This window comes from Python bivittatus, unplaced genomic scaffold, assembly GCF_059951505.1.
Source record: "Python bivittatus isolate LINGU-HERP-01145 unplaced genomic scaffold, Pbiv_v1 ctg000700_np1212, whole genome shotgun sequence".
Lineage (NCBI taxonomy): Eukaryota > Metazoa > Chordata > Lepidosauria > Squamata > Pythonidae > Python > Python bivittatus.
In genome coordinates this window covers 86,974,846-86,990,541 of record NW_028277098.1, presented here as the reverse complement: position 1 = coordinate 86,990,541, position 15,696 = coordinate 86,974,846, and the positions used below count along the sequence as shown (strand labels likewise).

Sequence of the window (15,696 nt, the reverse complement as noted above, 5' to 3'; positions counted from 1 at the left end):
TGACATTCTGGCACTCCTCTATGGGTGTCTCTGTTGCTAGAAACTTGTTTTTGTTTTTCTGCTTGTGGAACATTGTGCAGGGGATAATTGTGGGTTGTTATGTAAGGTGTGATTTTTCTCTTGTGGTGAGGGAGAGATTACATAGGGAATGAAGATTGTTCTTAGGAAAAAGGAGAAATTTGGGGAAAAGTACTATGCCTTTCTGAGCACCTCAAAAGAGCTCAAGAGACTGCCAGGTCCTGCTAAAATAAGCCAAGATTTGTATCTAAGATATGTACATAAAAGTGCTTCTAACAATGATTTTCAGTGATAGTATATTGGCAACCACTTTTCCCAGGCTTACTTTGCTTGGTATGGTTCAGATTTTCAATGACACCCAACGCATCCTGGCTTAACATTGTAACTGAAGCATTGTTCTTATGGCACCTTAGTGCTTATGGGACAGTATTGCCAGATGGTGTCCACTGAAGTCCAGGTTGTTTTTGTTTTTAATGAAATGGCTGAAGTCACATGACAGTGTGACCACTTCTGTCAATTAATTATAATTAAAACATTGTGTTGATTTTTAATTATATCTTTTGGCACCCCAGAAGTGAAATCACATTGCAACCAAGGTTGCTGGATTCCTGCCAGAGTTTTTAAAAAGGATTATTCCAGTTTTAATATTCTACTCGAATGTTAGTATCAGAGAATCAAACTTCTTGACTTGTCTCATCTTCAGGTCAACCGTGCAAGTTATGTTCAAAACAAGGCAAGTCTGTGCATGGAAAACACATCAGCAAGGCCCAGGACTTTCCAGGTTAAAACCTAATCTCTCAGAATTCATGCTTGCAAATACAGGGAATGTGTTAGCTTTGCTGTGGAAGTCGGAGATCTCTGTCCTACTAGAAAAGTGGGTCTGGGAACAGCTTTGTGATTTTCAGCTTGTATTTGTACTTGGGCAGTTTACTAACATAGGTCTTAGGTTTACAAATCAGAGTAAATGGTTACCCAGTTTTCTTTCCACTCTCCACAGAACTACCTGCCACCTCTACAATCAAACCGTATGGAACAACTACATCTACTCAACCACCCTCAGAGACTCACAACAAACTACATACACCTGTCATTTCGCAAACTATAATAAACACCCAAAGAAGCAATAAATACTGCCCTGTGACCTGGTGGAATCTGAGACTGTAGCCCACATGTTCCTTCCGTGTCCTTCCTACACCAGTTTGTGCCCTACTCTGCTTGCTAACAGAAGTTCCACCTGTTCTGAGGATAATTTTTATTTGGTTTCTACTATTGGACCGGAACCATAACATTTCCAGGAGAGTTACAAAATTTCTTTCAGCTACCACAGCTTTCTGCAGAAAAACACTCTCCAAATTTTAACATTTTATAAATATATAAAATGTTCTTATGCTTTCTATGCTGTTTTCTGTTTTTATGTCTTTTGGTTGCATCTCCCTGGTCACTGAGCATAATATGATTGATAGACAGACAGACAGACTTAGTAATGTATTTATTCACAAAATAGTTTTATAAGGTAGTCAATTAATTTTAAATTTTTAGATTCTTTAGTATTCCATTACTTGCATTTATAGTGTTTGACTTGTTTTATTTATTTCTATTAGTCATCTAGAAATGTCAATATATCTTAAAGTGAGCCCTGTAACCCTTTTACAAAAATTGTATAAAATGCTGGTCAGTGACTATAATAAAGATACTACAGTCATGAAACAATAAATACAATATGGCATCCTTATCAGTGGGACCAGATTGGTACCAAGAATAATCTACAAGATAGGCTAAGAAGACAGAAAAATAACACTATGTGTTATCTAGGAATACCATATCTGGGCCGCAAAAATCTGGGGGATACAGAAAACTATAGCTTTTATTGTTATTCTAGTGGCTGTCTGGATTTTTGTACTACAGATGTGGTGGTAGCATTACCTGCACTTTACTCAAAATATATAATTAAAAATCATCCCGGACAATGGCGTTCCTTTCCTAGGACTTGAGTGGTGGGCCTCCATTGGCACATGGACAACCATCCAATGTAAAATGACAGCTTGCCAACCACAGCCTATATCTGCACTGCACCAGCACAACACTGATATAGGATCCAAACCCTACATTTTTTTTACATTTTTTTTATCCGCACTCCATTGTGACCGACTGGACGAGTCCCTGCAGTTTTCAAGGCAAGGTGTTTTGGAAGTGGTTTGCCATGGCCTCCTTCCTAGAGCAGAGCCCAGCTGGCGAGCGCAGGAGGCGGGGTTTCCGTTGTTTTGCGCCTTTTTCGGGCGTGCGCGGCTTCCGCGTTGCCCGCAACTTGGTCCCGTCTCCCGTGCAAGCGCCGCCAACATTTTTCCTCCCACCAGGGTGAGAGTACCCATTTATCTACTCACGTAAGTTTTCGAGCTGCTGGGTTTGCAGGAGCTGGGGAGGAAGCAGGAGCTCACTCTGCTGCGCGGAGCTGGGCTCGAACCGCTGAAGTGTCAACCATTTCTGGCTGGCAACTTTCAGCGTCATTAAGCCGCTGCGCCACCGCGTCCCCTAAACCCTACATTATATCCTTAAAACCATTTTTATCCATCCATTGGCTCTGGCAATACTATTAGAGAGATCTAGTAATGTCATCTAGAAAATCAGGTGTTCATTATTTCTAATACAGAATTTGTCAGCAATCTCACAATTAATACATATCTCAATGGCCCTTTTTTACTCCCATCATAACAACTGGATACAAATCTGTCAAACCCCAATGCAGGAGAACACGTTAAATCCACAGGACAGTTCATGACTGATTGTGAAATGTGCACTCTTGAGCAAAATACCGATAAAGACAGACTCCATTGTGAAACAACTTAGCTAAAATTGAAAAGTCCAGTTCAACTGCCCATGGATTAAACAAATAGAAAGCTTTCTTATCACAACCAACAACTGAGTAGCTATCAATAGATAATTATCACTGGGCCATCTGTACTTCATTTTCAATTGCCCTTACTGTTTACTATCCTCTCCTCTCTTCCAACAGCATGAAGATGTACATATTCCTACTTCAGAATAATATCCTGCATTTTGGATGAAATGGACTGTAATCCATAAAAGTTTATGCCATAATAAATTTGTCAATCTTAAAAAATATGTTTTTACAGGTGAACGTGACTACTCCCCTGGAAACTGGCACTGAAACCACATTTTTAAAGGATTTGGTGTAAAAGACAGAAGCAGAACAGCTTCCAAAATGGCCTTCTCAACTTCCATAAGTAGTGCTATGGCAGTTTGAGGCAATACTACTATTGCTAGTAGTTATTAATGTGTCAAATTTACATCCCACCTTTTTGTGCAAGAGCTCAAGACAAAGTTATATGGGTTCCCTCCTCCTGCTTGCCTGTTTCTTTCTCCTCTTACTAGATTCTTATTTTTAGGTTTGTAGTCTTGCCTGCTGAAAGCAAAGACACCACTTGCACACGTAGTATTTTTAGAAATAAAGTAAAATACTTCAACTTATTTTTGTTCCTGTGGAACTGGAACTGCAACCCCAGCGTATATTCACAGCTCAACGTCAGTGTTCCTGAGCAAGTTGCATCTCCTTCTTGCTCGCTCTCTCTCTCTCTCTCTCTCTCTCTCCGTATATATATTTGCATACTTTTTGTGGTCACTTCCTGCTTTGAACTCACTTCCCTCTAAACCATGCCTATACAGTAGGTCAGATTTTATATTGTGTTTTTTTTCATAGTTGCAATACAGTGGAAGACTGGTTTCAGCAGCACTGCTGGTTCCTCCTGCTAAGAAACAGGAAGCTCAGTGTTCTTCAAAGATCTACCTCCTCCCTCTAAAAGGTCATGGTGCTTTTGAAGCCATAGCCCGTAGCAAAGAGACAAGCTACACTTCGGGGAGATGGATATTAGAATGTCTCTATGTGCAAACAATTTGCATCTGTTCTAAATTTCTAAAATAGAAAGAAATAAGCCATGTTTGGACCTTATGTCCAATTTCTAATCTCTGATAACTAAGGGCATCTACGGAAGGAATAAGAATCGTTAATTCAAGAGCCAGAAGAAAAAAACAAAGATTGCAAATAGGAATTAGTGAGCTACAGAGGAATCCACCCACACATTCAATATGACTGAACGGTGTGTTAAGGGTCCTCCATTTGTATGCATGTGTGTTTAGATTACAATATGGATGACCTTTCCAGAAACCAACAGCAAACATGTATGCAAGGAAAAACAAACAGGATCTGAGACAAAATCTTGCAAAGTGAGTAACACAAATCAGTTTAAGCATCTTAGCATCACAGCATCTCTCTTTGTCTTGGGCTGCTGGCTTCAAAGCTCGCCCAGACAGAACAGCTGACTCTGCTGATCCAGGAATAGCCACTGCAAGAATGGAGGCCACACAGGACCCACATTGTAGAACACAGGAGACAAACAGTTGCAATGTGTTGCATGCCTCTTTCCAGCTTAGAGACTAATACAATTTACTTCCCAATAACACTATTTTTAAAGAGTCTTCACAAGTTAAAGGGGGGGCATTGAGGAAGAGAATGAGAAACAGAGCAGCATCAAAAAACCTCAACCTCGACTTGACCATACAGTGAGGCTAAGATGGAAGCAACTGTGAAAAGTCAAGATAATGCCTACTGGAAAATGCTGACTGATGTGGGAGGAAGAAGTCAGCTGGTATATAGGAACCTTGCTGGTATCTAAGCTTCCAGGACATATGACTCAAAAGCAAATTGACTTGCACTTGAATAAATTTGTCAGATTAGAGGACATCTTGTAAATTCATGTTTTATTCAATCAGCTTCCTTGTTAGGCAGTTTTTTTAAACAGTCTGGAAAGTATCCCCCCCCCATAAAAACCCCAAACAAACCCACAGCACCCTTTTGAACAATAAGCACAGTTACAAATTTTAAATCAATCTGTCCTCAATTCCTTATCCAAGTCTATTCCAATTCACTGCTCTGCCATTCTGAAGAAAAGTATTAAAAACAGGCCTGAAGAGGTTATGTTTATACATCTTACATTTTGCTTGCATAATTACAGAATAGCCATAGGCTGGTACTGGTCATAGGGGCTCCATAAGACTTAAAAAGGTGTTTCTTTTGAGTGTTACCAGCTTTCCTAATCATACATTTCTCACCTGGCAAAGAACGGGAGATCTTGCCACATTCCAAATGGAGCAGCTGACATAGACTGTCAACAGCATCAGTCTTTGAAACAAAACAAAAAACAAAGCAAAAACTAAACAAAAAAGCAAAAAATTAAACTCAATTAACTGCAGATGTTAGCCAACTGAACAGAACCTTCATCCTATCTGAACACTACTGTCTGAGTTTGTGTGACTAATACAGTGAAGCGCCAAAGAAATAGGTTAAGTGCCTACTCGGGGCCAGCTATGATGCATAATATTCTGAGCAGTCTAATTAAATCCAGAAGATATATGCACTTTTAAACTGGAATGAATAATACGGACATAAGCTGACAAATCGAAGTGACTAGATTCATTCCAATACCAGCCAACAAGCACTTGCTAGTTTAACTGGCTGAAAGAAGAAATGGCACAACTGGGTTTATTATTCTCTTAAATTGTTGATGGCTGATTTTTGGTGTCAGCCTCCGATTCTAGTCCCGTCATGTTCTTCAGCTGTTTTCTGCCAAGGAACCCAATTCGAAAGCAAAGATATTCGATTTCATTGTGCCTTGTGCAGGCATTGTCTCAACTATAAATAGCACAGAGTACAACCGGTTCTGGGTGGTTTAAACACAAGAGAAATAGGCACACCAGAAATTTCTGCAGAGTTCTCTTAGTATTATGTAACCTGAACAGTTAACCCAAGGCACAGAGGAAGGGTTTAAACCATTGCGCCCCAACCTGGCGCCACACAGATGTGTTCAGACTGCAACTTCTACAGTTCTCAGGAAACCATGGACTTACAACATATTTGATTGGGAAAGAGTAGATGAAACTCTACTTTCATTAGTACCAGCAGCAAGGTGGTCTCTTTCTAGTCTCAATTCATAAGTTAAGACACCAGTGACTAATATTTTAGTACAGATATCTACTGATTTCAGACTTGAAAGAAATCAAATCTAAAATCTCTTTGTGCCTTGAATTACACTGGAACAAGTTAGCAGTTGGCTGCCCAACAGCTTTATGAAAAAAAAATACGTCTTAAGCAGAACCATGTTAACAGTTTTCGGGTGCGTGGAGGGGAAGTGGAATCTGCCTGTCAAACTCCAGTCCTAACTTGGCAATCTTTACTTCCTTGTGCCCCAGACTTCCACTGCTGAATTTTCTATCTCAAATAGGTGTAAGCCACCCTTTTGTTTAACATGCCTTGGGTATTAAAAAGTGGCCATAAACACACACATACATTGCAAAATAAACAAACCCAGAAGATAGAAGCATTCCATAATATAATAATGCCAATAAAACTTGTCCGGTGTGAATACTAGATAGCGTTCAGAAAGGCTTAGACAAATAAAACCTTGATTATGTGCTATTTGAGAGGAGCAATGCAAACATGACCCCCGTTCACAATATAATCTCATCTCCTTAAAAAAATCTGTTTTTTTAACACCTTACTTCCTGGCTTCATTTGCATTTGAGGTCTGACATGAGAACATATATATATATATCTATACAGAAATTTACTTCTGCATTTTTCAGCCCATAAATGTATCAGAAAAACTGACTTCTACTTTTCCTGGGAACCAAATGTTCCATAATTTTATTGTGCAGCGTGCCTCTTCCACAGCTCACTCTCCATCCTGCTCCAGGCATTAGGACCAGGACTTCTATCACCCATCATGTATGAAGCCCTATTGTTCTGCCTCTCAAAACACACGTTTAGTTTGTTCTCTCTCTTTTACACATAGGCAAGGCCCACATCTTTAGGTGACCACCTGTTCTGGAAGAATCTCTAAATTTCAAAGTTCAATAGCAACAAAAGAGCTGTTGCATAGTTTAAATGCTGAAATGACATGAAGCTTGGTGGGGGCATGATTCTTAGAAAGACTACGAATTCTGTTCAGTTCTGGCACTGAAACCAAATGTCCAGATTCAGAAATAGCTCTTTATTTTGCTGTATTTATACCCAGTTCCTATCTAGTGTACTCTGCTCCACAATAACAGCCCTGTGAGGTAGGTTGGGAAGGCAGGCAGACAGACACCGGGTATTTCTTGATCTGCACTGGCTGATCATAAGATTTCTAATTAAAAAGTTGATTCTGTAAACCTAATGTCTGTTCATCCTTATCCTGAGCAGCAATCCAATATCCACAATATTGCTTATTCTGCCTAGTGCTGCATCTGAGATTAGCAACTCTCATAAATCCTGAGTGACAGTAACAGATAAATACAGTGAAGCAGGAGTTATAATTTAGCCTCATTTTTTCTCATGAAACAGGGCTGGATCTCCAGGCCCTGGTGAAGTGTCCTCTCCGTGCCTGTGTCCTTCAATACTTCCACCACATGCATACTACAGGGTGTAACCTCATGTGGGATTTTTTAGAAGGACAATACATGCTAACACTTTAGACGCCAAGTTTTTGCAATCGTTTATTCTCCTCTGCACGTTTTCACTGTTTTAAATTCTAGCAGCAACAGCAGCAGCAGCAGCAAAAAAATTCAAGCTGGTCTTTATATAAGAATAGCGTGACTTTACATGGGAAATTCATGTTATAAACTGGGTACATACCACATAGTAAATGAGCAGTGCACAAATAAACATTACACCTGCAGACTTTTCCTGCAAGTGGGAACAGTTAATAAATCATGAACGTATAATCCAATGCAGAGATTCTGGCTTCCTCCTCTCTGAACAAGCTGGAGAAAAAGTCAAAAGTCAACTGTGGTTTAATAATTGCAGGTCTGCGCAGCACTTTGGCAGGGATGTTCATACAGCACCTGTCTGAAACTCCTTAAAAGCAGTGAAGTTTTTGCCTGCAATCATGAGGCTGCCCTTGGCAACTGCAGTCCAATGACAGATAAGGAGTATTTGAAGGACTTGCAACATCCTTTGTCTTTGAATCTGAAACATTATAAACTATGCATACCCATAAGAGATAACTGCAATTGCTACCTGATTTATGTGTATGAACGTGCTGATCATTTGCAAGCAATCAAGATTTCTGAAGGAGGAGTGGATTGTAAAGATTATGGAACTGGTAGAAATGGCAAAATTGACCTGTTAGATCAGGAATAAGACAATAAGAAGTACTTTGATTTATCAGAGACTGGAAACCTCTTATGGACTTTTTGTTGAAAATGGGGGGGGAAATGAACTGGTGATTTAGGGATTTGCTGATTGAAAAGGGTTAAACATGGGAAGAAGAGAATTAGAATGTAATTTTAATGAGGGATGAATGAAGATAAGATTGTAACTGCTGTAAAGAAGATCGGAAGTTGCTTCTTTATATATATATATTTTCTATTTGTATCTCTTTCTATACTTCATTTTCTTCACCTTTTTCTTTTTCTTTTATTTACTCTTGCTCTATATTATTTCATGTTTGTGTTTTATTTATGTGGAAAAAATTCAAAAAAGTTAAATATAAAAAAAAGAATTCTGAAGGTTTTGTTGAAGTATTACGGCATATTATGTCACAGTATAATGGCAAGCAACTATGTGCCTTCCTCTGAGATATGTTTGTGGAAGAAAAGACTTGAGTTTATGGATCATTGTTTTTGGCAAGTTCTGTGTAAGGCTGACATTGAAGATTTTGACAAATTAAAACAGTATTACTGTACCACCCGAATCACTTTTCAGTTTTATCTAATTTGTCCTCATTATCTAACTCGTAAGCTAAAACTGTAATTCTCATTTTGAGACCTCAGGTATACAGTCCTGATTGTGGGTTGGAATAGGCTTATACTGAGTCAGACTATTGACTAGCTGCATTTGCACATTATGCTGAATCATGTGGTTTAGCATTCTGCTATTATAGTGTGAAAATAATGATTTATGGGTGTTGTGTGACTCTAACCATATATACAAATGTATGGCAGTATCTTTCCAGATTTTCAGGCATTACAGACCCTTAAACTGAGACACAAAGAATTAAATCTGGGTTCATCTTCACCTGTTCAGGATCCGTGGCATACGTGATAGAACATCATCTTTGCTTTGAGAAGAGACAACCTTTGCCATTTCAGGCCAAATTAATAACTGTGGCTTTATTGTTTAAATGTACTGTTAGATTTATTCAGCACTCTTTTTACCTCTCCATCTTTCTAAGTGCCTCTCCCACCCCTATAAAAATTTAGACTAATTACTCAGCATTCCTGTAAATGATGGATGTTATTATATTGCAGCTCTCATTAGTGATAGAAATAGCATGTGCAAAGTACTTGGGGAAACAAAGACAATTGAGCTCACATCGATACAAGTCAAAGCAGAAACACTTTGAGAAACGACATGAAGGAAGTGTCAGGAGGAGTTTATTTCTTCACAACTAGAATTAGGCAAATTAGGATATGAAGTGTGTCAGTATACACAAAATGTGATGTATTGACTTCTAGGCCAAATATTTATTTCTTCTGCTGCTGAGTTGCCATGAATTCACTGACTAACTTTATTCTGTTACCTCTCATCCCCGTCTGCTATGACAGTCACCAAGTTGCATAGTTAGAATATACACAATAAAAACTCTGCAATGTTTTGTACCTTATGCAACTTTCCTTACAGAATAATTTCCTTACAGAATAACCATAAATTAAAGAATAATTTATGATTCTATCTCATTATTAGATAATCTATCATTATTAGATATAACCATGAATTTTTCTACGACTACAATCTTCATTTCAGAAGAAAAGGGAAACAGATTATTTTACAGCAATGTGATTTTCTACTTGTCTGATCTTTTTTATTTCTGCTGTCTACCAGCTATTTTGATGTGATGGGTTGTTGGAGTTAATTATGCAATGCATTGTTTTACTATCTTAGCACAATCTGTATTAGGACGTTTTGTTCCTGCAGGTGTGGGTAATCTGCAAGCCGAAACCATTTTATTAACCCTGAACTACTCTGCATCAGTAGTACAATTAGAGAAAACCAGTTACACAGATTCCTGCTATTTTTAGGCAGGAAATACACACAATTTGCAGTATAAGCCTAAAAATAAACTTAATATTGTTCAAAGAAACAAATAGAAAAAAGAAAAAAACCACCATGGTTGCAAATCCAAGGAAGAAGAGAAAATCCTGGTTGTCTCCCAGTATGATATAGTACCACCTATTTGAGTCACTGCCTTGCTGAGTCGAGCCTGTCATTAACCACAGTTTGAAGTGAGCTTGTTTCACTAATGTGTGTTAATTCAGTTGGATTCAGACAAAATACTGTGGTTCCTGAAAACAAAACTATATGCTTCAAATCTTGTAGGCACACTAAAGAAGGAAATTTATGCAATTTCAGTGTCAATTTCTTAAGCACCTTCTAAGAATAGGAATCCAAATGGAATTCAAAGAGCCAGAACTCTTTAAATTACAAAGGTAAGCTGCAGACATATACAGAAAAACATTATTTAAACCGTATCAGTACATTTTAGAGGCTTCCCTGCTTTTAGATCAGATCTCTTGCGATGCAGCTTTCAGTATTTTTAAGCATGGATTGGGAAGACCTATTTTCATATTTTAAAACACATTTCAGTGCACCTGTTGTGAATCTCCTTCTGCTAAATCTCTATGTATTTTAATCACAGACACACATGCTGCACAACTGTTTCAAAACAGAAGGCTAAGAAGACAAAATACAGTTCAGTACAACTGCAGCCCTTGATATAGCCCTGAGTTTGTGCTAGGGGGAATCTAAGCCTAAACCAGTGATTCCAAATCTGTGCCCGGAGAAGATGCACTCGACTTATTTTATTCACTTTTTAACAATTAACAAGCATTTGTGTGTCTCCCTCATCTCCAATGCACCAGTCCAACCCCGCACAAGCTTTTTTCCCTTCCTATCAGATCCCTGTCTCATCAGGACCATGCTTCCCCTGCACTCTCTCACCCACAGAGTCATGTTCTAGGCATCCAGGCACCAGGAGGAAGGATGGTAACTGGCAGTCCACAACTATAGCTGGCTTGGCTCCCTCAACTTAAAGGGAAAAATCCCCTCGCTCACTTAGCCATGATTTAGCCACCCTCTAAATGGCTAAGCGAGCGAGGGGAAATCATTGCTGGCTGGGAAATTCTGGGAGTTGAAGTTCACACAGCTTAAAGGTGCTAAGGTTGAGAAACACTGCTCTAAGTAGTCTGCGTAGCAGTGGCAACATCTCTGGAAAACTGTAGCTCTGGGAATGTTCCTTCCTAGAAGCACCATTACAGCAATTGCTCTTATTTCTCTAGAGTGGGTTCAGCTGTTCCCAATAAAGATAATAATAGTGGCGAAAAATGACCCTCTGAAACATCAGTCCCCTTTGTTCAAAGCCAGTGCCTCCCCTTCATCTGTTAAACTTCTCTTTTTCTTTCCACGTCTTCCAATATGTTCCGGTCACTCTTCAGCCTCTACTCTACTTAAACTCTAATCATCTCATCCGTTGTTCAAATCCACACCATCACCACCTTCTTCTCTCACTCTTCTCCTACACATTTTCACCTCTTCTCCTTTCTTTCTTCCCCAGAAGCACACCATCTTCTTCCTGCTCTTTCTTATGAATCTTTCTTATTCCTCCTCCCCCTTCTTCCATCCTTTAACCTCGTCATCCTCTTCAGTCAATCCCCTCTGGAAGCCAATGGCAACTGTCATCTGCTCCCCATATACCAAATCCTCTCGCCCATGAGGTGCAGTGACAGCTCCAATCCAATTCTGGACCTCTGGGTGAAAACCTCTGTTCCACAGACCATAGTGGGTTACAAAGGTATTGCCGGGGGTCTTGAGTGCGAGCACTAAAATTATATTTTAAATTCATGTACAGATAGCATATTAACTAATCCAATCACATATATTCAGAAAGAGGTGGCAGTGTCCTTTTTAAATGGGCATTCACGTATTTGTATTTTCTTTAAGTTATGGGTTTTATTTGGAAGACTGCATTTTATTGCTATTTATTGCTTGTACATTGACCTAAATCTTGGGGATAAGTGATATAAAAATGGAATAAATAATTATGAAGCTTGCTTTTATTTATTTATATCAACCACATTTATAGAGCTGCCATCTCAGAGAACGTGACTCTGGGTGGCATACAATAAAAATACAACGTAAAAAACGAACAATTGAAAAGCATTCTATAATTAAAAACAAACTTGTAGTGGCTTCAGCTCAAATAATACTATTCCAGCTCCAAACATTATTTCACACTGCCTTGATACGACAGCCATACAAAGCGGCAAATATGCCTGGCATAGATGCCAGATTCATTAGCAACACAGCATCAGAATGAGAAATATTCTCGAACATTTACTTACATATTTGCAGACTCTTATTTTCAGTCTTGTCCTAGAACCTTCTTTCAAAACCAAAATTAACACCAAATGAAGTTTAAGATTTAAGAGAGAATAAATACCGTCCCCAGTACTGAGAAAGCAGGCAGGTAGGCAGGCAGGCCAGCCGGCTCTCCTTTCTGGCTTTTGGCAATATTTTCTGTTGTTTTTATTATTGTTGTTGCTGGTTTTTAACAAGCATAGAAATTATCAACAGATACGATGACTGACTGAATGCATGAATAAAAGGAAGCCAGCGATAATCATTTATGGATTTGGGAAGCTTTATTGTGATATTACCTGCTGTTTGTATTAATATTGCTGCTGATTTTTATTTATATCAGTTTGTTTCATCTTTGTTTTAAAGAGACTAGAAGCAATCTCTTAGCGCTTTAAGAATAAGAAATAAATTTATTTAATAAATAAATAAATATTACGCAGCTAGAGTTGCCTTGAGGGACAGATAAATTAGGTTTTAGCCCACAAATATTTTTGGCTTAAGTGCTGTGTCATTACAAGATGATCACAACCATCATTATCGTCACAAGGCTTATTACCAGCAACATGTGGGTTATATGAATGAACTCCATTCCACATTGGATAAGCGTACAACTTATCCAAGGGCTGTTGTTTATGCCACAAGAAAGGACCTTTCTATGTAGAGGACAACAGTGATCTAGGAGCATGTTTTCCTTGTCATACTATGCTAGACATATGGTGAGCATAAATATACTCCAAACATGCCCACTGCCTCCTTCCTGTATGCGGTGGAGCTAAAAAACCACCACTTATGGCCTGTTTAAAGGTGGATGTTCTGTTTATGACTTCTGAACCATGTGAACCACAGAGTTTAACCTACAAGAAATCATAGCCTCATTCTGGAGCTAGCACAATCCAGCAATGGCCACATAGTTTTGTACTTGTGTAACCTAGAGGGAGGAGGGAGAACACTGGCCCATTCCTACCAGCCATTAGTGTGCCTTAGTGCAGGAGTTTCAGACTCAAACTCACAGCCTGCAGGTTGCATGTGGTCCTCCGTGTCATGGCCCGCACCTCATTGACAAATGGCAGAACAGCAATGAGCCAGAAACAAGGTAGCAGCTTGCTGATCTTGGCCAGGTGCTATGGAGTCTTCCTTAAGCTATGAAGAAAGCACAGGTCCACGCCATGGGGGCAAATGCATTCCTAGGTCCTCCAGAAGCATAATCCTTGTTTAGACCAAGCCTGTCAGGTTGTCACTGGGGCAGCTGGCAGAAGTCACACAAGTAGTGCATTCCAGTGCTTCCCATCCTTGCTAGGGCTTGCTAGGAGACACTACATCCTGCCTTGCCCCCCCCCCCTTCTCTCGCACCCTGAACACTGGCTGTGAAGCCCAAGAAGACCTTGAGCAATTCTAGCCCTGGTGGTGGTGGGAACAGCAGGGCAGGCAAGGCAAGTCGAAATCCCAAACCTCCACGCTCCTCTGTTAATTAAACCTGGAAACCACCAAGTAGCAATTGCTTTTTTCTGTGGGACAGTTATTTAATCCATTTTTAGCCTGCTTTCTATAAAATGTAATCTGAAATTAAGCTAAATTTGCAGGAATTATAGCCTCTTATGCAAGGATGGCATGTGCCAATTGGTAGCCAATTTAGAGGGGCAAAATATTGTTCCATCATGAGTGCTGTAAGAAAACTTTGGGTATAATAAGATCTGATAAATCGTTTTCCGTGTTAGAAAGCAATTAGGTATTTTAATTTTAGTTTTATTACATCTTTTGTGATTCAATATTTTATACAGAATGTTGTTCTATTACCATAAATAAAATTTGATTTGATTAATTTTAACACTTTTTTTTCCTTGCAGAGCTCTGCCAGTATAATTTTAATTTCTTTCCCGTACTGGAAATAAATTTCAGGCATAGTTGCCTCTCCTGGGGGAATAAATTCTGCCAAGTTTCAGATAATCATCTGAAGGTTCAAGAGTTTTATGTTGTTATTCAACAACCACCAAGCCAAATACTAGTGTTCTAATTAATGAAAAATGCTACACAGATAAATGGACAAAGTAACATGGTAAAACAAGTATCTCTGTTTTACAGTAATTCCTTTATTTAATTCATTTTTGTTTCATGGCTTATTGTGATACTCTTTGTTTTCTTCATTTTTAGACTTTTGTATCAATGTAAAAAAAAAAAAAGTTTCCGCCCTTGGATTAATGAACTAGCCCTCATGACAACCTAAGTTTATGACCCTTTATTCAGTGTGAAATACACATCCTTCTCTTTATTTTAGTCACCCTACATCATGCTTAATATTTTGGAGTGCCCAAGGACCACAATTGGCTGGGCACTGATGGAAAATGGATGGAACTATCTTTCTTTTGATGGCTGGGTTGTTTTTTTAAGGCTTACTGTGGAAATCTATGGTTTGTTTCTTAAAATGGTGAGAAAGTTCCAAAACATTTCAGTAATAATGGACAGAAGAAATTTGGGGTGAGGGAACAAAAAGAAGCAACTTGGTGCACAGGTGGACTTTCTCTGTGCTAAAAGGATGACTGGTTATATTATTTTGAACTATTTCTGGGCTGCACAGCATGGCCATTTAGCAGAGTTTTTTTTTCCCCCAGATGAGAGGATACTTTCATTATCATCCACAGCCAAGCCAGAATATGTTAACCAAAGGAGTTGGCAATTCTATTGTTCCAATTGTGTATCTCCTCTATTAGACGCATAAACAGCTGATGAACTATAAGATAAAGAATTCCTCTTCTTTTCCTTTGAAGTCCAGATTGGAATTAAACCAGTACAGGCAAAGCTGTAATATGTAGCATAGTGGCTGAGGTTCAAGTTCCCATTTGACTATGGGGGACTTTGAATTAGACCCCCCACACTACTCATTGAAGCTCCCTTCATCATTCCAAAAAAGAAAAAAAAAAGCAGTGTAACATTATTAATAAGAATAACAATAATACCATGCCATATCTTTTATGATGGAATCTGGCACCAGAATTGGCTTGATAGTAGAAAGCAAATTTCAATAAGCCCCGGATGAAATCAATAATACGAAACTAAAAATAATAATGCAAGACGAAGGCACCGAACATGTCTGCTCAGAATGGGGAAGCTGCAGACTTCCAAATGTGGGTGATCTACAGCTCCCAGTATTCTTCACAGTTGGTCAAGCTGGCTAGGCTGACAGGTATAGTAGTTTAACAATATATTATATGGACTTTGGGAACAGTAGCTAAAATCTCTGAGCTAGTCATTCCATACAGAGTACCAGAGTCAAGTGA

General features: G+C 38.9%; 1 protein-coding gene and 1 long non-coding RNA gene across 3 annotated transcripts in view; one reads left to right on the top strand and one right to left on the bottom strand.

Annotated features, from left to right (window-relative positions):
• The window catches only part of LOC112540678 (uncharacterized), a 32,659-nt gene extending 31,222 nt beyond the window's left edge, over positions 1-1,437 (top strand). For both annotated transcript variants that reach the window (XR_015798477.1, XR_003084750.2), the window contains one exon: positions 1,016-1,437. This is a non-coding gene — a long non-coding RNA (uncharacterized LOC112540678). The remainder of the gene's footprint in view (positions 1-1,015) is intronic.
• The window catches only part of PTPN1 (protein tyrosine phosphatase non-receptor type 1), an 88,163-nt gene that overhangs the window by 62,214 nt on the left and 10,253 nt on the right, over positions 1-15,696 (bottom strand). The window lies entirely within an intron of this gene.